Source organism: Mus musculus, chromosome 10, assembly GCF_000001635.26.
Source record: "Mus musculus strain C57BL/6J chromosome 10, GRCm38.p6 C57BL/6J".
NCBI classification, from domain to species: domain Eukaryota; kingdom Metazoa; phylum Chordata; class Mammalia; order Rodentia; family Muridae; genus Mus; species Mus musculus.
Window position 1 is genome coordinate 108506423 of NC_000076.6, and position 25498 is coordinate 108531920.

Genomic DNA, 25498 nt, shown 5'->3' on the forward strand with positions numbered 1-25498 from the left:
CTTCCTCTTAGTCCTATCTTCTCCCTATGTCCGAGAAGCTAGGCATTTGCATGTATGGAGATTGGGGATCACCCCCCCCCCCCCCCCCAGTGCTACACTCAGTCATGAGATCATTGTTTTGGTCCTACAATCGGAAGTCCTAGGTGGCTCCTTCATCTTCTCCTGTCTTTTTCACAGCTCCCAGGCTGTCCTGATTCTAGTACTCTCTGTTTTCCTCACTGCCCTGAAGTCTTGTCTTGAATTCTGGACGCCATGCAGGTGGCTCCAATCCCTCCCTTATCTCATTAGTGACTTTGTTGAGATTAAGCTTTGTTTGGTTCTCCGACTCCTTGCTGAGACCTCTAAATAGGAAGACAGCCATGGGTGGGTGAGTAACACCTAGGCTTTGAGGACACAGATTTTTTTTTTTTTTTTTTTTTTTAAAGCCAAAGTTACCTCTCCCACAAAGCAGGCTTCTGAACAATTACTGTTAGTTCTGTTTTAGGGGCTATCTGCAGAGCAAAGCAAATCCTTGTCAGCTCCCAGAGTCTTGGTGGCTGAAGACTCCTGGTGATTGTGCCACGAGATACAATTATATGGAAATGATACAAAGGCTGTAATGGGACTTAATAATGTGGCTTTCCCTGAGCTCTGCAGCTAGACTCTAGGCGTGGAGTGTGGGGAATTATGTAAGCACTGAGACTGGGCTACCCACTCAGGCACTCTCTGTCCCTGTGGCTTGTGGGTCCCTCCAGTTGCCAGCAGCAAGCACTCAAGGATCTCTCTCCCTCTTCTGAATCCAGACAACCTTCCTTCCACACCATCTGATATCCGGCGGACACCCAAAGGAGCACAGGATAGACCATGCCTTCTGTTTGTTTAATCTATATTGAAGAGTACTAGTCTATTTCTTTTAAAATGCTGGTATGAAGAAAGATCTTTTTGTCTGGTCTCTAACTTCTAATGCTTTCTAATGTCTGGCTGCCACTTAAACAAGAAAGATAGACTGGGACCAGCATCAGGACCCCATGACCTGAATCCTAATCCTAGAACCACAGAAAGATGGAATGAGAGGAGTGATGACTGCACAGAGATGTCCTCAGATGTCCACGTGTGCATCATGGTGCAGCTGTGTCTGTACGCACAAGTGTATAACACACACACACACACACACACACACACACACGCACATGCACACCAGAATATACAGAAGGACTCTGCTCCATGGCCTGGTGGTCTGGGTCACTATCAGATCTCTCCTTTGGTCTTGGCCTCTCTGTCACTGGAAATCATCTCATGGCTGCCCTTTTTTTTTGTTGGACTTCACATTAGCTGGACTTTATCTGTTCTCTCTCATAATAGCTATTCTGACTTAGAGGTTTTGCAGGACACTCTAGTGAGACCACTTTCAAGCTTACACGTCGACAAGCCTTTTTAATGAACCAAATTAAACTTTGTGTTCCTACTCTTCACAATTATGGTAGGCAGGATAATAACTCTTCCAAAAACATAACATTCTAATCTTGAGAACCTATGAATATGTTGTGTGCAAAGGGAACAAGGCAAATGTTATTAAGGCAGAGACTTTCAAATGTGGTCAGGTCTGTGTTTCCAGAAGGGCCTAGCTACTCATTTCACATAAGTCCTTAAGTGCAGAGAACCTTTCTTGGCTGTGATCAGGGCATGGCAACAGAAGAAGAGCCAGGCATATGCCAATGTAGGTTATTCTGTTTATTTGTTCTTGAGACAAGCTGACCTGGAACTCACTCTGTAGCTCAGGCTAGCCTCCAACTTCTGCCTCAGCCTCTCAAATGCTGGGATTGCAAGAGTCAACTACCACGCCTTGCTCTGAAGAAGAAAAGGACCAGAGCTCATGTATGCGGATGACTGCTAGAAAAAAATCTTTAAATGACAAAAAATAAGGAATGTCTTTTGCTTTAGACTAGTGGCTCTCAACCTTCCTAATCCATTAATACACTTCCTCATGTTGTACTGACTCCAACCATAAAATTATGTCATTGCTACTTTATAACTGTAATTTTACTATGCTATGAATCACAATGGAACTGTTAGTCAACCCCTCCCTCCCATGGGATTTGTGACCACAGACTGAGAATCCCTGCTCCAGAGCTCCTAGGAAGGAGGAGGACCCTGGCTACATATGGACTTGAGCCCATTGGGGCTTGTGTCAGACTCTTTTTTAAATATTTTCTATTGGGACATAGAAATTATATGTATTTATCACGTGCAATATGGCTTGCAAAATAGGTGTCCACATGGTATGGCTAATTTGGGCTAGCAGGCTTTATTCCCATACTTACCTTACATGGTGAAAACACTTACTATATACTGCCTTAGAGATTTTCAAGAATCCTTGCTTATTAATATATACTATAAGATTACCACATTATACAATGGGTCTCTCCAACTTACTCCTTCTCCTCTTTAACTGAATGTACAGTTTCCCTAACTCTGTATAACTATAAGAAAATGCATGGATGGTGTTTCAACACATGGACTTGGTGATTATTTTTGCAGTGTCAACAGAAAACTAATAAAGCAACCAACTTTGAAGAGATTTGAAGCAAAATGTGAGGATGAGAGTCAAGGGGTGTGTGTGTGTGTGTGTGTGTGTGTGTGTGTGTGTGCATGTGTGTATGTTGCCTTGTCTCCTTTCTTTCTGCCTTTTAAAGACATGTGGGTAACTTTTGGATTAGCTTCTCTCTCTCTCTCTTTCTCTCTCTCTCTCTCTCTCTCTCTCTCTCTCTCTCTCTCTCTCTCTCTCTCTCTTACACACACACACACACACACACACACATTTAAAATTATATTATGTTATCTTATACTACCATAACCCTTTTAATTTTTTTTTTCTCAAGAACCCAAATCCAGGTGTGCTTTCGTGAAACTGCTGCCGTTTGTGGTATACCAGGCTGGAAGTTTTGTGTAGTGTTTGTTGATTGTAAGTACAGATGCTGAAACCAGACTAATTTGGATCTTGGTTTTGCTTCTCATAGTTGTGTGGTCTTGCAGAAGTTATTTAACTTTTTTTTTTCTATCGTGGTCCTTTCAGTTATGAACTAGGGGAAAGATAATAGCTAATTATAGAGTTATAAAGGTCAAACACAGGAAAAGTCTTCAATATGAGGTTGGCAAATGCCATTCTTATGATGCTTTGGCACAAGTGATGCTAAGGCGGCCTCTATGAACCAGATTTGTCCCCACCCCCACCCCTCAGCTCACCTTGCTGACCTGCAGCCCACACCTAGCAAGCAGGAAAAAAAAAATCTCCTTTGCTACAGAAGTTAGACTGTCAGGTCCTAAGCCACCCTTCCCCCAACATAGCCGTACTGCTGACACTGTCCTAAACAGGACTCTGACCAGGTAAACACAAGGATTATTATTGGGTAAATAAGCCTAAAGGTTTCTGTTTACTAGAAAAGCAGATCTCTTAAGGCAGTTCGGTTTACCAGGAACTTTCCCTAATCTTCCAGGACCCTTCCTTAGCCTTCCCTCAAAAGGTCAACTACATCTGCCAAGGGTACCTAGTTCTGGATCAATCTGGACAGCCTGTATCAATTCAGACCCCCACCCTGCTAACTGACAGGCACCAATTTCTTGCTTTCCACTATTTTTCTTTTCTCTCTGCACCCCCACTCCCCATAAATGGTCTTGGCATTTTTATTTCTGCCTACAGAAAGGTCTGGTTTAGTAGTGTCACTGTCCCACTGCTTACAGAGAAAAGGTCTCCTAGTGCCATGCCTTCTCTAAGCAAAGGGTTGCCTCATGAAGAGTTTTATCACACATGCAATGAAAGGAAGAATATCACTGTTTTAGGAAGTGGTCTTGAAGAGTAAGACAGGAAACTAACTTAGCATCTTACAAGGTTTTCTCCCGTTCTTGAAATAAATGTCTCAAATGACTCAGCTGGGAAGGTGAGGTCAGAGTCCTCAACAGGATGTCACGGCTGTTGGCCTTGGACAGCAGGAGTCACAACTCCGAGTTATCAAGCCTTTGGAGATTCTGAAGCCGCCTAGAACGTTGGTACATTTGGGTATATTATCTATCAGCCATTTAGTAATCCTTTCCTTGTGCTACTAGAGTTGAGGAAATAGAGAGGCCATTCTCAGAAATGGAATTTATTGTCTGGGATGAAGTAATGCCCTTTGTTGGCAGGTCTCATATCTGTGTTCCTTTTCCTGTTAAGGTTTGTTACTGAGAGAAAAATCTCATTCTTCCTTCTCGTTTCCACTTAGCTACAGCATCGTCTTTCCTGCCCACTCACCGTTTCCCTACCCTCTCTATTCCCTCCTTCCCTTCCTCTCTTCTTTCTTTCCTCCCCACTCCTTCCTTCCATCACTCTCTTTGATTCGTTGATTCTTTCTTTTCCCCCCTTCACCCCCATTTCTCATCCAGAGTGAGAAACAAGAAATCATTATGTTAAGGGCTACCCAATCATTTTTTGAACCCTGTACCCAGGCAGTGATGACTTGGAACAATGAGCTCTGTCAGTTAGAGGAGCAGAGAGGCTCTCCTGCTGGTGATGAGCAGCTCCATTTTTGTAGCTGTTTTCAATAATGCAGGTCTTGTGGCACAAGGTTTACGACTGCTTGGCCAGCCTTCGCCTTGGAGGATCTCTAAGGATGACAAGGCATTTCTGCAACTCTGTCACCCGAGCATCCCCTCCTGAGTATGTCACAGGATGCACAGCGTAGAGGCCAGTGCTCTCACTCAAGCATGATTAAAAGAATGATCCCATATACGAATACATTCTCATATTCATATAGGTTTTTCCAATAGCCAGTTTCTTTCTAACTGATCTGGCCCTGGTGTTCTCGTATCCATGTCTAGGTAGGATGAACTGTCACCTCCATGGTGTCTCAGGCGCTGTATTCACTCCCACTCCCCATCTCTCACCACTCGTTCTAAGTACAGAGCTTGCAGACAGGTTCTCCTCGAGTACTCTGGCTGACCTGGGACTCCCTATGCAGATCAGACAGAAATCCACCGACTTTGACCTCCAGAGTGCTGGCCTTAAAGGCTCATACTGCCACATCCAGGCCATCCCTGCCTTTTGGTCATGTCCCTGCTGTTCTGGTCACTGTCTTTCCTTCTCTAGGCTCCTGATTCATGCTGTTCAAAAAGTCTTGCTTGATTTGAAGAGCTTGTCTTTGGTGAGTGGGGAGGGTGTCGGTGATACGGCGACATCTGCAGCAAGCATCAGAAGTCAGCTCAGCAACTCTCTCTTACCCATAATTCTCAGGATCTGATATTCTCTCCTCTGCTTTATCTCATTTATCAGATGATACTTTCTTCTTTTCTTTCCTCTGCCCTGAAACCTTCACTGATTTATTTTATGAGATGGCTACCTATTACTTTAATTTATTGTTATTATTATTATTATTACTATGATTACTGTTACTATTATATTAACACATTGGATGAGACCTTTTCCCCCTGTGCCTCTCTTCTCAGATGTTATGCAAAGTAGCCTGATCGTCCCAGTGTCACTGCCAGCTCTGCCAACTGGAGTTCCTGAGCATAGTACCCAGGACCTGAATACATTGTTTGTACTAACACTGTCACCAACTCAGATTCTGCATGCTAAGCTATCACCCCAGAAGCATGGAAACTTTGAGCTAAATAGAAAGCGCCTGCTCCTTGAAGATTTCTGCGAGTGTTCATTTCTAGAGAATGGACGAGAGCGCCTTCTCAATCAGCAGCTCTAAGCAACTCCTCTTTGCTGTCCGTCTGCCTTTTCTTCTTTACTTTTTCTTTTTCTCTTTTCTTTTCTTTTCTTTTCTTTTCTTTCCTTTCCTTTCCTTTCCTTTCCTTTCCTTTCCTTTTCTTGTATTGGAGGATTTCTGTGGCACTTGAATAACATAAGAACAATCCTCTTTTGGGAAAGCGTGTGTTTGAGAAAAACCATGTATCTTCAGTGATGAACTCTGGGAAGGCCAAGTATTGGATAGATCGGAATGTCTCCATTACTGTTAGACTCCACTTTAAAGCCCTAGAACTCGGCCACCCCCTTCTACCCAGAGGCGGTTCTAATGTCAATATGTGCTAACTTCATAGAAATATAATTGCCAAACAGCTGGCTCTAAGCATTGAGATATAAAGGAGGCACTAAAGGCCTTTTGTATTTACAACGGGAACTACAAAGTGGCAGTTCAATGCCAAATAACGCACCATGCCTGCCGTTTTAATTCTGACAATTTTGCACAATGATACTGTCTTCTTCCTTAACTACCACAGTGACCGTGGGCCCTGGTGACCATGGCCTTCTATTTCAATGATGGCTCCTTGGGTGAGAATTAGCCTCACTGCAACTGCTTTGCCTAATGCCTTCTGAGCTGTACCCAGCTTCTGAGTATTTCCAGATATTATTCCTTTTATCCATTATTCTTTGGATAATGGTCACTGAATTCAACTTATATTACTGGATGTGATAATCATATCAGTTTGGGCTCAAGTGATTGGATAATCATTGCTAAATAGTTTAAATGAGAAGTTCCCTTATAGTAGACTTTATAAGATAGAAAAGTCTGGAAGTGGGGCTCTATGGCAGGATATCTTTTCTTACTTGTTTTTGAGTAATAGAACCCCTGAAGTTTAAAGTGAGAACCAATGTACCCAGCTACATCCATTTCCTCTAAATCTTCTATGACACCCTGGTTTCAGATCTAGAAAAAAAAACAGTGAAGATGCCTATGTTATGTACCAAAGCAGATCTGGAATCCATATTCTCCCAGCATCCCTCAGTCCCTACCTGGCATACCCCACCTCCAACCCTGGAAATGTCTGAATATATTTCTCATGTCACCACAGAGAAAAGGAGGGATGCTATGGAGATTTAGGGGATAAGGGCAGGGATTCTGCTAAGCATCCTACAACATATAGGATAAACCACAACAGAAAAGATGAAGTTCACAAACTCCACCATAGAATCCACTCTTGCTCTCTCCTGTGATGAGTGGGTAGGGGAGCTACCTTGACCAAGCTCCACCAAAGTAAAGACAGCAGTATACTGGGACAGCAAGACAACAAGGCAGGGAGATCCTGTATCCTCCTCCCAAACTGCCAACCTGTCATGGCCACACTCTTATATATGGATATAAGGAAGGACAAGAAGAAACTAGAAAAAGAAATCTTGTCCTTTTGTCTTGTATTGTGGGCTATCCTTATCACAGCAGTTCAGTGGGGTCCATAGGTAATATAAATTTAGTGATGTCAGCAGGAGCCAGCTTTGCCCATATCTCTGCTGTCCTTTCTATGTTGTTATATGGTAGCCTTGACGGCCTTTCTACGTTTTCTTGTTCCAAATACAAACAGCAGCACCAGCTGCATCTCGTATGATCATAAAATACCATTCAAGGGTAAAGAGTCTACACATGGAGTTACCCAGCAAGCCCAATTTGACTCTGATTGGACAGCAGAGGTAAAATCTTGCTCTCAAATCCACATGCTAAATGGGGTGATCCAGCTGAGCTTGGATCTAAGTCCTAGGTCCCTCTTCAAATGAATAAGGAGAAAGGGCCAAGTTGACATAGTTTTTGGAGTGGATGTAGCAACTTCTCCATTTAAAGTTCAGTGTTAAGAGCAGAAGAGAGGACGGCTCTCAACAGGATTCAGAAAGGTTTTACCCAAAAGTGCATTGGAAGATGAGAGGGGACCACTGGATGTTTATGGAGTTTCAACAATGACTTCTGCCTAAACTTGGGAATGTAGACATGGGTATTGGACCAGAGGCATTTCTCATATTCAAGCAGGTTCCTGGGAATGGACCACCGAATATTGTCTACAGTGGCCAACAAGTGGAAGAGCCTGTAGAGTTCAACATAGTAAATTTAGGATTCAGCATTTCTTCTCCAAGTGCAGTTTATTTTTTCCTCTTCTGCACTTACTGAGTAAGCCTGGTTCTATCAGTAAGCCAATTATTTAATAGTATACAAATAATTAAATAGTAATCAGGCCCAAAGAACGAACAATTTCCATTTCCATCACTGGCAGTTTCAGCATATTTACTTGAGGGGATCTTTATAAATAATTTATAAGCATTTGGAGAAGACTATAAGACTTCATGTGTCTCTCTAGTTTAAAATGTCTGTGTAGATTAAAATGTTCCCTACAATGCTATAGTAAGGTTGTAACATTAAAAATATATTCTGGGGAATTTTTTTTCCATGTGAGCATATAATTTAAAAATGAATTTACATTAGTTAAGTGCAAGGCTCACTAGAAGAAAACAACATTACATAAGTGACTACCACAGAGCAAACCAACCCCATTTTAATGAGACAGATCAGAAAATAGCAAAGGCTGATTTTGTTCATTAATGGTGGCAGCATGCTTTGAAGAGACAAAAAAGCACCCAGGCAGAAACACTATTACGAATTAAATGGAGAGCATTTTTTCCTCTTTAAACGGTGGTGGTGGAAACCACCGCATTCCAACTCTCACTTTGAGGACCGTCTAATGGTTTCTATGTGACTGCAAGCTTCCTGAGTGACAACGTGGGGATTCACAGACACAAAGTGGAGGAGAAAAGAGTCCAGAGAGGGGGCTCCATCAGTGGGTTTCTTATGAAATAAGAGAGCGATGAGCATGCTGAGCTGGAGGGGGTACGGGGGAGGGAGTACAGGATGTTGAAATGATCTGCTGGGGTTTCTTTTGTTTGTTTTTATGTTCAGTTTTTTAGAGATGAGTTCTTCGACTATAACTCAAGCTTATTTCTCTTGTACTTAGGGAAATCGCTCACGAGTAGATAAAGTAGTTTGGTGCTTTCTGGATGGCTACAAAGAGTTCGGTGGAATGACCAAGGATAAACTGTTTGTAGGAGCTGACTAACCAAAATCCAAAACAGAAATGGTCCAATGATTCAGTAAGGAAAACAAAATTCCAAACAACACATTTGGCTTGGAACTCCCCCCCCCCCCGCACCCCCCCTCCCCCGCCTTGGGGCGACTTTGGCTTGGTCTTTCATAACAGAGGGAAAGAAAGGCCCTTAATGGGATACATTTGAAAACAACCTAAACACTTTCACTTAATAAAATGCAGGTGTGATACAGTTACTTGGTGATGTGCTAGGATGTTGAAGAATCTGCAATTTGACTAATGAATGCCACTTGGTATGTGCATAAGGCCAGCTTCCAGGCAATGCAAACAAGTACAAATAGAAGCAGCTGTGAACGGAGCTATCCTCACATGCCGTAAGCCTAGGTGGGGTGGATGCTGTTGACAGGGTTGTTATCCAAGTGTCATCTAATTCTTACAGGGGATTAACCAGCTCCAATGCACACAACAGCCCTGTTTATTGCATGCACTTGCTTCAAAATATCCACTCATCTTCTTAACCTCTGCTGCCTAGGTAGTAGGAAGTCCGTGGACTGAAATGCCTTAGAGATGGAAAGGTTTCTGATGTTTCTAGAACTTCCTACAGGTCTGGGCAAATCGTCCAGGAGGCGAGGTCATGGCTGCCATGCTTTAGTAGTGGGTCCGGTCTTCGGGTTTGTTCTTTAGCTTCAGAAAGGAAATGTCTTGTCTCAGGGAGTTGCTTTCTCTACACACCCTTTTTGTGTCCTAAGGGACCTACCTGAGCCCACAGACTTGGAAGAGGGTGAAAAACACAGTTTTTTGTTTCTTCATTAGAAAAAGGGACATTAAAAATGGTTATAATATTACTGTAGCTCATTATCCCAACTCTGGTCTGAGATTGTACATGTCTTGTATAAAAAAGAATTGCCATCTTGGCTAGCCTGTTATTAAGATTTTTTTCTTTGCTTGCTTTGTTTTTGAATCTTGTCCTTCCAGAATAAGAGATTTCATTTGGTTCATCAATGACGAAATATGGTTCTCTTTCATAAAGCTGCATGGCTCTGAAATTGGCTAAGGCTCTTCTCATCGAGAAGATAACTTCTACTTTCATGCTCCAGTTTCCTCATAATATGAGAAGGAAAAAATAAGCCATGGCTTCAGCATAGAACCCGATATCAGATAAATGAAATGACGTAGTGCAATATCATTCTCTGATAATGTTGTTGCTTCCTATGAAGTACATTTGTGAATAAAATCAACCATCACACAATATTTCAGATCTTAGTGAAAACCACAGTGATGATTTTTTTGTTGTTGTTGCATACTTTGCATATCTTGGGGACTTACATTATATAAGAAGCCTAGTACCCAAGAAATGAGCAAAGGGCCATTAAAGCTCTTATTTAGAAAAATTGAGCAGGGTGTGATGGCGCCTTTAATACCAGCACTCTGGGGGCAGAGCCAGGCAGATCTTTCTGAGTTCAAGGCTAGCTGGGTCTATAAAGTGAGTTTTACAACTACCATGGATATACAGAGTCACCCTGTCCAAAAAACAAAAGGAAAGAAGGAAGGAAGAAGTGAAGGAAGGAAGGAAGGAAGGAAAGAAGGAAGGAAGAAATGAAGGAAGGAAAGAAGGAAGAAGGGAAGGAGAAGGAAGGGGAAGGAAAAAGTGAAAAGTGAAAAGGGGAAAGGAAAGGAAAGGAGAGGAGAGGAGAGGAGAGGAGAGGAGAGGAGAAGAGAGAAGAGAAGAGAAGAGAAAAGAGAAAAGAAAAGAAAAGAAAGGAAAAGAAAAGAAAAGAAAAGAAAAGAAAAGAAAAAAAAAGAAAAAGAGCTAATTCTTGGTGAGATTGCAGAATCACAGGTTAAGTGGCTATGGTGATGAATGACCTGGAGGATTGGACGCTAGGGCTGGCTTTATCCCACATTTTCCATTCCCTTGACTCCTGGGCATTTTGGCATCTGTTACCTTGATGACTTTGGGGCTAAGATAGCTGAAATGATTATTCGAGTTTCCTTGACTTTTCTGCCTTTTTGTGGTATAGAATTCATTCCGCTAGTCACCGGTTCGTTTCCTTCCGGCCTGAGATGTTTGTTCCAGTTCCTATTGTTTGCTGAACTCCTTATCCAGTCCTATGTTCCCGGGCTTGATGTGGCCCAGCATGCAGTAGAGAACACGAAAGTCTTTGCTAAGTGATGCATGCATCAGTGAAGAACAAGACTGCAAGAGTATGAGGATGTACAGACAACCGTGGCCTCAAGTTTGTCCTTTAAAGCACATGCAGTTTTATTGGTAAGAGAAGATGACAGAAGAGGTAACTTAAGACCATATTTCCTTGAAAATGATTTATCCAGTAAAAAGTGTAAGAAGAATTCCAAGTTGGCAGATTCCTTTCCCTCAGTGGAAATAATTTGAATTTGAAAGTATCCACTTAGGGAGACTAAACAAGTAGAATGGGTAACCTTTCACTTATTCAAAAAAATCATTAGCTTTCATATCTTCTCCTTCCACATACGAACATGCAATGCCATCAAACATGGACACAGTGACATTTGGACTGTGTGATGCTTATGTGGAAAGGGAAGAGTGTCTTTGGTTGGCTGTCTTCCTTTGAACTTTTTTTTTCCCTCAGCCTTTTCTATCCTCCGAATAATCATGGAAACCCATGATTACCTTAAAGTGATTTTCCAAATTATACTTTAAGGTAGTTTCAGTGAAATGGAATTCTATATGGTATCTAGTATTTATAAAGGACAAGATTAAAACTACTAAGGCAAATGGTTGGAAATTCTAAATTAAAACCACAATCTGTGGTTTTATGTAATTTTTTTTGTTTTTAATATCTTAACATATAAACACTTTAATGACCAACGAATTCAGTTTTATATTAGACTTTTCATCTCCTCCTGAGTTCCAATGGAACCAGAGACGTGGATGGAGTTTGCTCATGGCCTGTCCTGTTCCACTTCTTTTGTTAGAGGGAGCTCTGGTATGCACTGTAGCAAGTTTTACACATAACATGGGGAATCTCTACTAGCCTGTCCGAGTTCCATTTCCTCTCCTTCCCAGCCATCTCTCTGACATGTGGAACACATCGTCCTAGGGTCCTCTGTCTCCTTTGCATCCACATAAGACATCTTTAATTATGGATCGGTTCTAATATCCTGTCTTCACGGGATTGTTATGACCGCTCATTGCAAATCGGTGTCACCTTTTATAATCCCACAATATTTGCTGGTGCATCTGTGTGGTTTATAAAGGTCTTGAGTGGAGGTTATCCACACTGCTGGTACTTCTATGGCATCACCCTGTCAGAGCTGTCTTTGGAAAGCTCAGAGGAATCGCTTCCTCACTAGACACAGAAAAGATGCCTAATGGGAGTTGGCAGAAACAAATGGCCCATCTGATAGTTCCTTCTCAGAGATGCTCATTAGAAACACTTCAGCCGCTACTACTGTAGACAAACTAGAATTCATAAAAATAACCAGTTGGATAATTGAAGGGCATCGATAACTTTAACTAGACTTTCTAGTGAATCCATGAAATGGACAGAAGCATCACTGTTCTAGGACATGACTCTACCTCTTCATTTGCCTTTTGAGAAACTTGCTTGGGTGAGCAGGTTTACAGGTTATCAAGTTACATTAAAACCATCATCCAGCATCTCTGGACAGACAGAATTAATAGCTCATACCGGATCCCTAGCAGCTACGGACCACGAGTTCTTTTGAAGAAGGAATAAATCTGTCTTATCACATGGAAGATGGTCCCTATTTGTAATGCAAATTATCTAATGGAAGGCTGAGGAATGTTTAGGGTTTTTTTTTTTTTTTTTTTTTAAATAACTGTGGTGTGGCTGAGGTTAAGAACACTCTGTACACATTCTTCCCACTTTAGCTTCAGGATGGGAAGGGTCCCTAGTGTTAAATGTTCAGCATAGTCATCCCCAGGAACGAGGGCTAGACAAAGAGGGAGACAAGCTCTCAGTTTGCCTCGGAAAAACCTCTCCAAGAGATTGCCGAACAAGTGAGTTGAGGGAGACCGGTTCAGCAGAGGCCGAGGTCTGCCTCTGAAGCTTGTCCAGAATGAGTCTGGCTGATTAGGATTCCAAATCTGCTTTCCAAAGGGCTAATTCTTACCCTGCCGAGCTGGATGTAAACACACTTCAAACAGCTCACAACTTGTTACTGAATCTGAAGGCCACTGTAAAGTGGTAGTTAAAAACCTTTATTAAATAAATGAATAAGTGGGCAGACACAATGTTCTAAGAGAAACTACCATTTATGGGCTCTGATTACACAGAAAAGCACTCTGTGTTTTTAATGCCTCTTATAAGAAATAATATAAAGGAGGCAAAGGGCACATGCAATCAGCGTTATTAAAGCAGTTTAGGTAAAACCATTCCTATTCAACGCTGATAGAAGCAAAGAAGTCAACATTTGATGGAATCAATAACCTATTTTGGTAACACATGGCTGGTATTATGACTTGCTGCTTCTTTAAACACAAAGTTTTATCTTTTTGGATTGGAATTTTTACAAGTACACAACAAAGTAGTACCAGGAAAATTTTCCAAAGAACGAAAGGGCGACATCAGCTGAAGCATCCATCACTATAAAGATTAGGACAATGATAAATGGAAAACATTTAGAAACTTAAAAGGCCAGGTTTGCATCCAGTCACATAAACATGTTCTGTAGAAGAATGGGGGACCAAGTAGAGGACAGCGTGTTGACTTTGTGACATACTTTTGATTACTGAGTACCTTCTTTGCTTTTCAGTTATTAACAGCCGGTTTGTGAAACCCGGGCCATACCAATTATCTGTCAATCATGCTCCACTTTCTCCAGAAAAAAAAAAAAATCCTCTCCAAACAGGGGCTGAGCAAGAAAAGAGGCTGGAAATGGAAGAAACGCTAGCGCTCTAAGTCAATGGCCATGCATGTCAGCTTGTGAGATGTGAGACATCTCAACGCTGGCGTCTGGTGTTTCCACTACCTACCGTGCTTTTGCAGGCTTAGACTACAGTTTTACAGAAACCTCCAACAGATCCTAATTGTGAACAAATCTACAGCTCGTAACTGTCAGCATCCCTGACATTTGTTTGTGGGAGCAGTTTCAGAGGGAGCATGAATTTTTGCAAGGCTGTCTCTGCGGTTGTTTTCTGCTGACACAGACATTCTTCTAAAGAGGTCATCACAGTACTGGTAGTCACCTCCATAGTAACCAGCTTTCAAGGCAACTGGGTGAGGAGCCTATGTCTGGAGTGGGAAATTATGTTAGAGACGAGATAATGACGCAAGAAGCTACAGCCACCCAAATTTTCTTAAGATATAGCACTTATTCACACCCTGAGAGCCCCCAGAGGTCCAGGTTAGTTGACTCTGTTGGTCTTCCTGTGGGGTTCCCATCCCTTTCAGGGCCTTTGATCCTTCCCTCAACTCTTTCATAAGAGTTCCCAAACTCAGTCCAATGTTTGGCTGTGGGTATCTGCATCGGTTTCTAAGAGGAGGGCCCGGGAAGGGGAGGAGTGTTTGGGATGTAAATTAAAAAAAAAAAAAGAGCGTATAGCACTTGGCAAATAGTCTCTTTGTTATCCAAGTAATAGCTTACTGGGAAGACCATTTATAGGTAATGCTTTGCTTGATACTCTAGGATCTAAAAACACAAATGTATTCTTTACTGCTTAGGTTAAGCTCAAGGAATCTCTGTAGTTGGAGCTTTTAATGTGAACACAGAGCCCCACGTGATGGTAGAAATTCAGGGATAGGCAGTTACTCTTCCTTCTTTTTTCTTACTGTGCTGCCTAGATAGGTGGTCGAGAAACTTAAGAAAGACAAAGGATACTCTTGTGGCTTTGTACAAGAATAATCATGAACGTCAGAAGTCACGAAACTCAATAACCTCTCTAACACATATGATGTTCAGATATGAAGGAACCCATCTTGCCACGTTTGGGGACCAGGTGACGCCACTTGAAAATATTCCACAGCTAAAGAGAAGGAAGCGAGGCTGAGAGATAGCCTAACGACTGCACTTCAACTTTAGGATTGCATGTCTGTGTCTTTAAAAGATACTTCTGAGGACAGAGCTATTTTATAACCACTGCATATGTGCAGTTCGTAAGTCATGGGTTTATAGAAATTAGAAGAACCAGTTGCTGCTTCCTGTTGAAGATTATAAAGCAAAGGCAGAGAAAAAGGTCTTAACATGACGTCTTCTCTGAATTGAAAAACAATGTCAACAGTAAGAAACGGCCTCTTGCCTCTTCAATCCCTTAGCGCCCGAGTAAGGGAAAGAGTGTACTCTAACAAACTCAGACAACACAACAGGACATGTGACTTTCACTCAGCTCTCCCCACTAAATGCTGGTCCAGAAAAAGAGAAGGGCCCATGTGATCCAGGGCGTTTCCTAACCCTGGCTGTCAGCCTGTCCCGGGTAGACTTCCTGCAGAATTGACGGAAGCTTCAGAACTCAATGTTGCTCTCAAGTCTGCAGGCTGCTACCTGAACGACTCTCCCATTGTTGTTCTTGTTTTTGTCTGAAGGATGGAGGATCAACTTTTAGGCAGAAGTGAGCTGTTTCTTTTAGACCCCATATGTTAGGAAAGTTTCCACACTGAAAATGAACTCATTTGTCTTATTTGTTTACATAGCTTAGTCCCAGTGTCTTAGAAAAGAGAATCAATAAAAAGTTGAGTATCTGAAAAACTAAACAAAATACAACTCGAGAAAACAAAGACCCCAATAGTGTTCCCCTACAAGTGGCAGCATGTCATGATTGAGAGGAAAGCTTAAGACTTAGTCCAAAATTTCCAAGGGATAAATTTGTAGATAAGTGATTTGCCCAGGTTTCCTGGTGTCCTGGACATCATTCCCTGCGCAACAAAGATACAACACATCAACCAGTCCCCGAAGGAGTGGGAAAGATGTGGGGTTTGTGATACATGCCAGCATCCCCTCAGGGTTTCAACCGAGCTTCCTCTTCCTATCTACCTCAGTCTGTATAGTAAAGTGGAATGTATCTCTCTTTCCTTAAGACATAGTTTAGGTGGAACATGTTAGAGTCAATGCAAATGGAAGCAAGGAGGAGCTGATCTAGAGAGAGCCATTCAATTATGAACAAGAAGTATGGTATGGTTAAACAGCACTGATTAGCCAAATGTGTAAGACAAGTATCCCAAATAAAAGAGAACAAAAGCAGCTCTTCCTTTTTTTTTTTTTTTTAAAGGGATGTGGAGTATGAAAGAATAACAGAAACCCCAACTTTAAAAAAAAAACATAATCTAAAGAAGAAAACAAAATTCCTCTGACGTGCTCTGTACTGGAAATCAACTTAATGAGAACATAAACTCTGAAAGCGGCAACCTCAAAGAGGAGCTAGGACAATGGAAAGGTTGCAGGACTAAAGAACGTGAGGAAAACATGGCTAGGATGGAATGAATTTTATAAGATGACGCAGCAAACATGGCTGCACATAAAATGGCTAAAGTACAGACTAGCCTTCAAACACAAGGCAACCAACAGAAGCAACAGATGACAGATGGGACATCAAAGTCTCCTCATAGGAGGAAAGCTGACGTGTCAGAAGAGGCCCTGATAACAGGACAGGGAGGACAGTAGCTTGTGATGAGATTTCATTAAAGAATCGTCACATCTACTGACTAAAAAGTACAGAGGAAATATTGATGACATGTGTTTAACATTGAAAACATGTCTGTGGTAGAAAACATGTCCCCGGCATTTAAGCAGACAAACCCAACAAAAACAAAACAAAGCAAAACCCAAACGCAAGCAGTAACAAAACAAACAAGCAAACCAAAAAACAAGTCATGTTGGAAGAAACAAACTATAGTGTGGCTTCAAGTGTTTCCCTTGTCATTAGGTCCTGGTTTTTCCTCCCAGCCCCATGCTCCCAGAAATAAGACTCGGACTCAAAATGTATTTACAAATACCTTGGCCATATAGCTAAGACTCTTCTCTGACTAGATCACAACTTAGATAACATGTTTATTTTAATCTACATTTTGTCACATGTCTGTTGCCTGTGCTTAGATACCATTCACCCATCTACTCACATCTTCCTGGGCAGATCTTCTGCACCTGGCTCTATCTCAGAATTCCTTCTCCTCCTGGATGTCCCACCTTTTATTTCCTCCTAAGCCATTGGCTTTTTAATTGACAGCTAATGTATCCATACAACACACAAGATATTCTCTCTATATGTTTCCACAACATCCAACATGAGAGCCATCTGCACCAAACATACGAAGACAGAGAGAGAGTCCATCACAGATCTTCAGCCAAGGATACTCTAGTTTGGGTCTCCTGAATTTCTGGGCACAGTGATCAGGACTCATGTCCTGGATGACCTTAGACTGCCTCTCCTGGAATTTTCTAGAAGGTGTGTAACCTATGAACGCAAACCCTTTGGGTGTTCTTAGAGGAAACAACTTCTCAGCTTGGAGATCCAGCTATTCTGAGTTAAACCTGAGAGGTTTGGGAAACACATCCATATATTAAAGAGTCTAAGACATAGAAGGAACTTCGTTTTGAAAATATTCTGTAAGCCAGTGTTTCTCAACTTGTAGGCTGGGGGTTGGGGCTTCCCCTCACACCCTCTCCTCATCTCTTTCTCTTCAGAAAAGGGCAGGTCTCCCATGGATCTCAACCAGCCAAGGCATATCAAGATGCAGAAAGACTAGGCACCTCCTCTCTTATTAAGGCTGGACAAGGCAACCCAGTAGGAGGAAAGGGTCCCAAAGACAGGCAACAGTCAGACAGCCCTGATCCCACTGTTAAGAGTTCGACAAGAAGTCCAAGCTGCACAGCTGTAACATATGCGCAGAGGGCCTAGGTCAGTCCCATCCTGGCTCCCTGGTTGGTAGTTCAGTCTCTGTGAGCCCCAATGGGCCCAGGTTAGTTGACTCTGTAGGTTTTCTTGTGGTGTCCCCGGCGCCCCTGGCTCCTACATTTCTTCTCTCCCACTCTTCCACAGGATCCCCCAGTCACTTACAGTCCTTATGATTACTCCATTTCCCAAAAAATGCATCTTTGAATTCTGCTTTGCCCGGTGGAATCTGAACGTGGCAAGACTCCAGGTTAATAGAAAGGAGAGAAATTCTAGAAGGTGTGCTAAAAATGAACATGTTTTCCTCCCCTTGGGGAACCAGGAACAATGTGACTAAGAAGGAAAGGAGTAAATGTCAACAGAGAGAAAGGAACCCCTGGTCCTTTGCAGTGGCTCAGCCCACCCCTTCAGCATCCCTCCAATTTACATAAGTGTCCTTTGTGTCTGTGTGAGATGCCTTCTAATTAGATTTTTGTGCCGTTGCTTCAGAATGGAGGAAGATGTGGCTGTCCACTCACATCTCGTCTCCTTTATGCGACTTTGAACTGGAAAAAAGAATTTTAATTCAAGACTGGCTTGCTTCTGTTTCCCTCCCTTCCCATTAGGCAGAAATGTGTGAGGAATGTGGATTGAAGGAGCAGCAGGGAACATTCCAGATAGCATTATATTTATCAGTCCTGAGAGACAGCCAGAAGCTGATGGGGGTGACACAGTGGGTGGCAGAGCAACTGACTTAGAGACAGTCAAAGGCAAAGAAGCAAGGTACCCAGGAGCCAGGATGCAGCATAGCAAGCAGCAATTATCTGGATTTGCTGCCCCCTTCAGGATTTTTTTTTTAAGGGGGGAAAAATAAAATAGGCCAAAGACTTAGGAAGTATGAGAGGACCAATGTGGCAAGGGTGTGTGTAACAAGAACCATGTGCGTATTTCTGCTTGCGATATTACCTCGACTAGGGCTCTGTGGTTCTCAAGTCTCTTTTCACAATTTGTCACTCCTATGAGTGTCTTATTGCATACATGCTTGGTTTTGGTTTTACATGCTTTCAACTGTATCTATGGCACCACAACCCTTGTGTATCTTATTATTTTTTCAAACTTAAAAATTGACGTCATATTCTAAATCTGCAACTTAACTCTCCATATTATAGTCTAGAGGTGTAGTATAACTTTGGTAATCCGATTGCTATTTAGGATGGATAAATACTCAAATTGTTCTGAGGATGGTATCTGGGTTGTTTCCAATTTCCTGCTGTCCGAGAAAACACAAGTGAAGAATATTCTGCTTATGCAAAGTTCCATATCTATGATAGTTACACACCAGTGGGATCCTGGGATGCAGGGTCTGTGTGTCACCAGCTTTTCTGAACACAATCACAAGCAGAAATCTGCAAGTGGTTCTTGCTACACACATCCTTGCCATGTTGGTACTCTCAGACTTCCTATGTAATAGCTACCTCTGACCACAGAATAGGAACAGAGAGAGGCAGGAGCTCACAGCATGCTGCGGTGTGTCCTTTACGTCTCCTTTGGCCGAGGTGGGGAGACGGGTGCTGATGACATTCTGACTGTTTTATGCACCAACTGTTTCATTAGAAAAACCCGAGCCGCTCTGGAGTCAGCATCGGTTGCAGTTATGAGCCGCTGCAGGTCGACAGCACAGCATCTTCCATATTCAGTAGCGCGGCAGCTGATGCTGCAGAAGTCTGCTTGGATATGTAATTGAGTCTCATTATCTGGAACTTCTGCATCAGGCATTCAGCTCCTATAGCCAATATGATCATACTTGCCCTACTTCTGGTGATGTGGGCTTGCCATATCCCTGGTGGATTCATAGGCACAGGTTACTTGTGTGTGTGTGTGTGTCGGGGGGGGGGGGGTGGAGAGTGTGGGAAGGGGGGGGGGGAGAAAGCAAAGTAGGTTAATGGGCCTTTGCAGAAAACTTTCATTGGAGGGTTTTTGTTTGTTTGTGTTTTTCTTAGCGAATGCAGGCTTCCTTCTTACTGCACCTTACTTCTTCAACTTCCTAGTTTCCTGACATAATCTCTGTGATGGGTCGTGTGCAGAAATAAATTTTTAGTCAAAGAACGATTAGGAGTGTAGTTCCCTGAGTTCAATTCCCTGCACTAAAAATCTGAAATTGTTAGTCCACACAGCAGGGAGAAAGGCAGAACTTACTATTGATTTTATATATTTATTCAAAATGAGTAAAGTAGCCAGTGGCAAAGGTTTGTGCTAGATGTTGGCTTTTGAGGCACCAATGACATTGGTATGTCTATCTGTAATTATCTGCTCTAGCTTCATATTGTTGTATCTTGAGGAATTCTGAAAACCACTGTCTCCACAGAGTCTGAACTAGTTAAATGGTGATATGGTCCCATATTTTAAAAATTATTTCATATTTTATATGAGATATTTCATAATATCTCATATTTTATAATTATCCCTTCCATGTTGATTCTAACATGTCTCCACTACTGAATGCTGGTCCATAAATGTTATCTACTAGGCTCCGATCAAGTCTCAGAGCCATTGGCACCAGTTGGGACAGTTGATGCAGGCCATTATTATCCTGCATTTGACATTATGGTAGAAACCCAGGACAGAGATTTGTTTCCACGACTGTTCCTTCTCCCTACTCAGACCAACCAGCATCCTAAAGGTCAAACTCTCTGACCAAGCCTTCTGCTGGCTCCTTGTTCATTCCTGTGTACAAGGCAAGCATTTTGTAAAGACCCAGAGCCACTCTTTGCAGAGAGGGGTAGTGAAGGCATCTTCCAGGCCATAAGATGACGGTGGTAATAACAGGGATGGAGGCTTTGAATCAGTCTGCAGGCTTGCAGAGTGCTGAAAAGACTCAGGATTCAAGCAGCTTCCTCTTTGTCTGCTGGGTTCCACGGGAGATACTGACAGTGATTTAGGAAGATAAAATCCAGAAGGAACAGGGTGCTAAGAACTTAGCTCATCTTCCAGTCTAGCAGATGCTGTGAACACCACCAAGTCGGGTGGCCCTTTGAGCTTGAAGTACATCTACTTCATCCCCAGTTTCTTCAGAGGGCTGGGTGACAATAATGTCTGAATCTTCTCATCAGAGAGTTTTCAGAGTCACCTAGGGACTTGTCTGGAATGGGGAGCCTCAGGTCCTGTGCAGGTGCAAAAAAAATAGAATTGCCTTCATTTTCACAGGGACCCTAGGAGAAGAGGGTCTGGGAAACAGCACTTCAGAGCAGGGGCTCATGATCTCCAGGTTCCATGGAAGGCAGGTGGAAAGATGGCGGCAAGCTTCTACTTGTGCAGAGCGGTCATCTTATGAATCCTGAATAGAAGGCTCATGAGGACTAATGTGGTGTCACTAAGAGAACCTTGGCCAGGAAGGGACTGTAGAGCGTTGAAGTAACTTGAATTTCACGAATTTTAGTTAGCAGCATGGAACTTAACTAGAACCAGTTAAAGATTTTAAACAGGAAATACATCGTGATGTTTTTGTATATGACGTGGGCCACTGACTGATATGGAGGATGGGAGGAAGGCAAGGTAGGAAGGAAGATGGCTGGGCAGGAGGAGGCATGCCCTCATTTGAATGGGACAGGCTCCACGAGCAGAGCTCGAGGTGGAGGAAGAACAACAGGGCACATCTCTACATGACCGTTCACACTTTCCTCTTACCAATCTACCACACGTCAAGAGCAGAAGAAAAGCAGCTAACCAACCAACAAAACTCCGAACTCTCACACACCTATGCTTTGATTAAATTCTAAGAACATGAGATTAGGAGGAAAATACAGGTTTAATTAGAAATTACAGAAGCGAGGAAAACTGAATGAAAAGGTTCATTAGTCCACTGTTTTTAATGTCCAAGGGACTCTTTTTTTCTGACAGGGTCTCACTATATAGCCCCAGCCATACTGGAATTTCCTATGTAAACCAGGCTGGTTTGATCATCAGAGAAAGCTACCTGCCTCTGCCTTCTGAGAACTGGGGTTAAAAGTTTGTATTATACTTTTAAAAGTACGTGTGTATGTGTGTGTGTGTGTGTGTATGTATATGTATGTTGGGTATCATAGGGGACTCAGGCACAAAAATAGCACCCATTTACATATCAGGAATCTTGTATTTTTTTCCAATTTACAATTGCATAGGATTTCAAACATTGTTTTTCTCTATGTCCCCTCCCCCAAATAATCTAACTTTTAAAAAATATTTCTTTGAAGCTCTCATCATTTCCAAAGCACATTCCTTGTACCTGATCGAAGAGCCTGTGTAATAGAATTTGAGTCCCGGGCTACTTTTCTTTAAAAACAGAAAGGCATTTCCCAGTTTGTGGTTTGAAATATAGGCTTATCTAGTTCTATTTTATCCATTCTTTTAGTAAGGAAATGATAAACTCCAGTAACTTCCATTCCATGCTTAGATTTTAATCAACAGCAAATTATGCACGGGAAGGCACAGGCGTAGTAGCTGAGCGTGGGTGAAGATCGCAGATGCGTTTCTGAGAAGCATTTGAGCACCAGACAAAAGCAGCCAAGGGTAAACTTCGTGCCTTTCCTCCCAGCCCTGCTAGCAGCTCTACCCCTAGGTCAGTTATTCCTGACCTGTGGGTTGGGACCCCTTTGGGTCACATAGCAATTGGCCAAGATCATCAGAATACCCAGATATTTACATCACTCTCTCTCTCTCTCTCTCTCTCTCTCTCAGAAGCAAAGTTACAGTTTCGAAATAGCAACAGAAATAATTTTATGGCTGGGGGTCACCACAACGTGAGGAACTGTATTAAAGGGTCGCAGTATTGGGAAAGTTGAGAACCACGGCTCTAGTACTCTCTGTCCTTCCTTCAGGATGTTATTCCTTCAGACCTGAATGCGTGTTTGTCCCACAGCTCCCTGCTTAGTGTCCTCATTCGTCTCTCTGCCTTGGTCCTTTCTGATGCCCTCCCCGACAACCCTAAGCCTGCCTTCCCACTCCCTTCCTCTGTACTTGACTTTTCCTTAGATTTAGAAATGGAACGTTCTGATGGCGGTCAGAAAGCTAAACATGATGCATGCTCAGTGTGGACGGGACTATGCCACGCCACGCCACGCCACGCCACGCCACGCCACGCCACGCCACGCCACGCCACGCCACGCCACGCCACGCCACGCCACGCCACCGTCAGGCTGCACTACTGGTGCAAACTGCTCAACAGAGAAGCTCAGAGAAAGCTGAGTGTATCCACGTGACTATAATTCTGGCTGCAAAGGGGTAGAGGGTTGACTCTACAACCCAAGCCAGCAGGGCTGGGTCGGTGGCAGCGCAACTCAGTGCTTCCTACCAGGAAATCCTGAGACAAAAGTTGCTTTCTCAGTGATTATGAATTGGAACCGTGTTTTGGTACAGCGGTGTGGCAACACTGGGAGTTCACATTCTCTTCTATTTGGTGTGTCCATTTACAGGGCATTTGTAAAAAGTTCTTGTGCATAAAGAGACTGAAAATAGTAGTGTTTTTGAAGACCAAGCCCCATACATTTAATCTATATATTGGTGAATGACTGAAAGCACTCTTGTGAACTTGAACTCACACAAAGACTAGTAGGAAGCTGAGTATGTGTAGTTATCCAACATGCTCAGGTGAGAAAACACTGGACTGACGTGGGGCCTCTACTTAGGGAAGTGCTTCTTTTCTGTACAGCCCAGCATCCTCTTTTCGCCGATGTGGACAGTTTTATCTTATTATTTTCACTTGACTTGTTATTTTGTTTGTGTTTTTCAAGTCTGGGTTTCTCTGTGGCTCTCTCGTGTCTGGCACTCTCTCTGTGCCTCACCCTAGACTTGAACTCACAGAGATCTGCCTGTCTCCTGAATGCTGGGATCAAAGACATGTGGGACTACCCGGCCTGTTACTTTATTTTATAAAAGTACCTTCCAACAGCACCTCAAAGTTCCTCCAACCAAACTGCCCTTAGTCCATCCCTCTTGCTGTTATGGGACAGCTGACTTCATTTTCCTCTTTAGTTAAACAAGGTTAAACTTTGATCATGTCCTTAGCTAGAGGTCACCTTGGTTTCTTTTTCGATTTGTTCTTCCTTAATAGTCTTGTGAATTACACATTGTAAATTGTTTCCATTGTTCTGAGAATTGACTGACCATAAATAGTTTCAAGGTATGTTAAATGTCTGACCATAGGCCCATAAGATGTACCTTTCCCAAGATCATAAAAATAACTGAAAAGTTCCATTTCTTTTTTTAAGTCACTAGCTTGTTTGCTATAAGAAGTTCTTTTTCTTTCTGGTTTGGGCCACTTCATTTTCCTGCCAAGGGAGAATATAAATCTGGCCCTGCCGTAAAAATAAAATTTTGCCTTGCAACATCTCCATGTTAGCACCATCACACATCAACATCAGAGAGACATCACTCGAACACAGATTCATGAAACAAGTAAAAGAGTATGATAATATTTATACATACTATATGTAATATATATGTATATAAAACATATATTCGATTTCTTTTCCATACACATAAGGAAGATGTATATGCATTTTTGTTTCTAATGTAGGCTGAGGTGTTTACAGTGAATTATAGTAGGCCCCACTAAAAATTTAGTAGGCCCCACTAAAAATTTAGTAGGCAAGAGCACAGAATATTCCCATAGGGTATATGTGTGTGTGTACAACATATATACATACATATGTATACATATACATAATTTCTGAAAGGACATACATGAGACAGTGTAGCAGTAATTATCTCTGATAATAGGGCTGGCTATGGATGTGGAAAGCCTTGGCAAGCCTGTTACTCCTTTTCTAAGAACACATATTATTGTTAGAAAGTAAAAGTGAATTTGAAATAAATAAGTGAATGATTGTATATAAATACAGAAACAAAGTGAAAAGCCTTTAGAGGGGGCAATTATCCTAGTCTGTTGGTACCCTAAATAAGAACCGGAAAAAAAAATGGCCCTGTAGTCATTGATGAGGCCAGATGTTTGCCTATGTGGCCCACCACTGTGTCCTTGCTAGGGGACACAGTACTTAACTTTGTGGATTCTGAAGTTTATGCCTTTGGGATGGCAGGGACAACCTTCTTTCAGAAGTCTCTATGATTCGTGAAGTCCCCAGGGCTCTCTGCCTCCTTTCCATTCTTCCATACTGGATAGCTTACCTTTGCTGTGGCTCTGCCCTGTGTCTACGCTTGTGTCTTGCATTCCTTTCATGGTTAGCTAACATTCTACCTGGCCTTATCTCAGCACTCCCTCTGTTACCCTGGAGATCTGCTGATAGGCATGATGTTTTAATCTCCTAAGGGGAGATTATGGGTGTAGGACTTCCTCCGCACTAAAGGAGGAGGAGGAGGGACAATTGCTAGATCCCGACATTCCAGAGAAACAGCAGGACTCTCCTGGGAGATCCAGGCTTCAAGACAAAGCCCCAACTTTAAATAGTGAGACAAATAAGGATCCATGTGCATTCTCACCCTGCCAGTGTTCACACGTGTGTGCACACCCCCTTCACATACACACACGTGTACACACACACACACACACACACATACACACACACACACACACACACACACACACACACACACACACTCACACACACACACACTCTCTCCCTTCCATCTGCTGCCTCGTCCTCATACACAGTTGTACTCCTCCTGCTCTAAATTACTTGTGTCCCTGGCATGCTCAGCCATTCTCCTACCACAACTATTTGTACCAACCGTGGCTCAAGATGCAATTAGCCACATTCGGTTTCTCCCTCCTTTGCATGTTGATTTAATGGTGTTTGACTCCAAGTAGCTTCTCCCATAGAGAAGTAAAGTAGATTCCAGCAGGACATTTGGAGGTGGGGCAGATGCCATAGATGTCTCAGAAAC

General features: G+C 42.6%; 1 protein-coding gene and 1 long non-coding RNA gene across 14 annotated transcripts in view; one reads left to right on the forward strand and one right to left on the reverse strand.

The window, feature by feature from the left end:
• Window positions 1-5645, forward strand: part of Gm36601 — a 56312-nt gene extending 50667 nt beyond the window's left edge. The window contains exons 2-3 of the long non-coding RNA XR_003949034.1: window positions 2859-2941; window positions 5455-5645. This is a non-coding gene — a long non-coding RNA (predicted gene, 36601). The remainder of the gene's footprint in view (window positions 1-2858; window positions 2942-5454) is intronic.
• Window positions 1-25498, reverse strand: part of Syt1 (synaptotagmin I) — a 513331-nt gene that overhangs the window by 8773 nt on the left and 479060 nt on the right. The gene's annotated exons all lie outside the window — the stretch shown is intronic.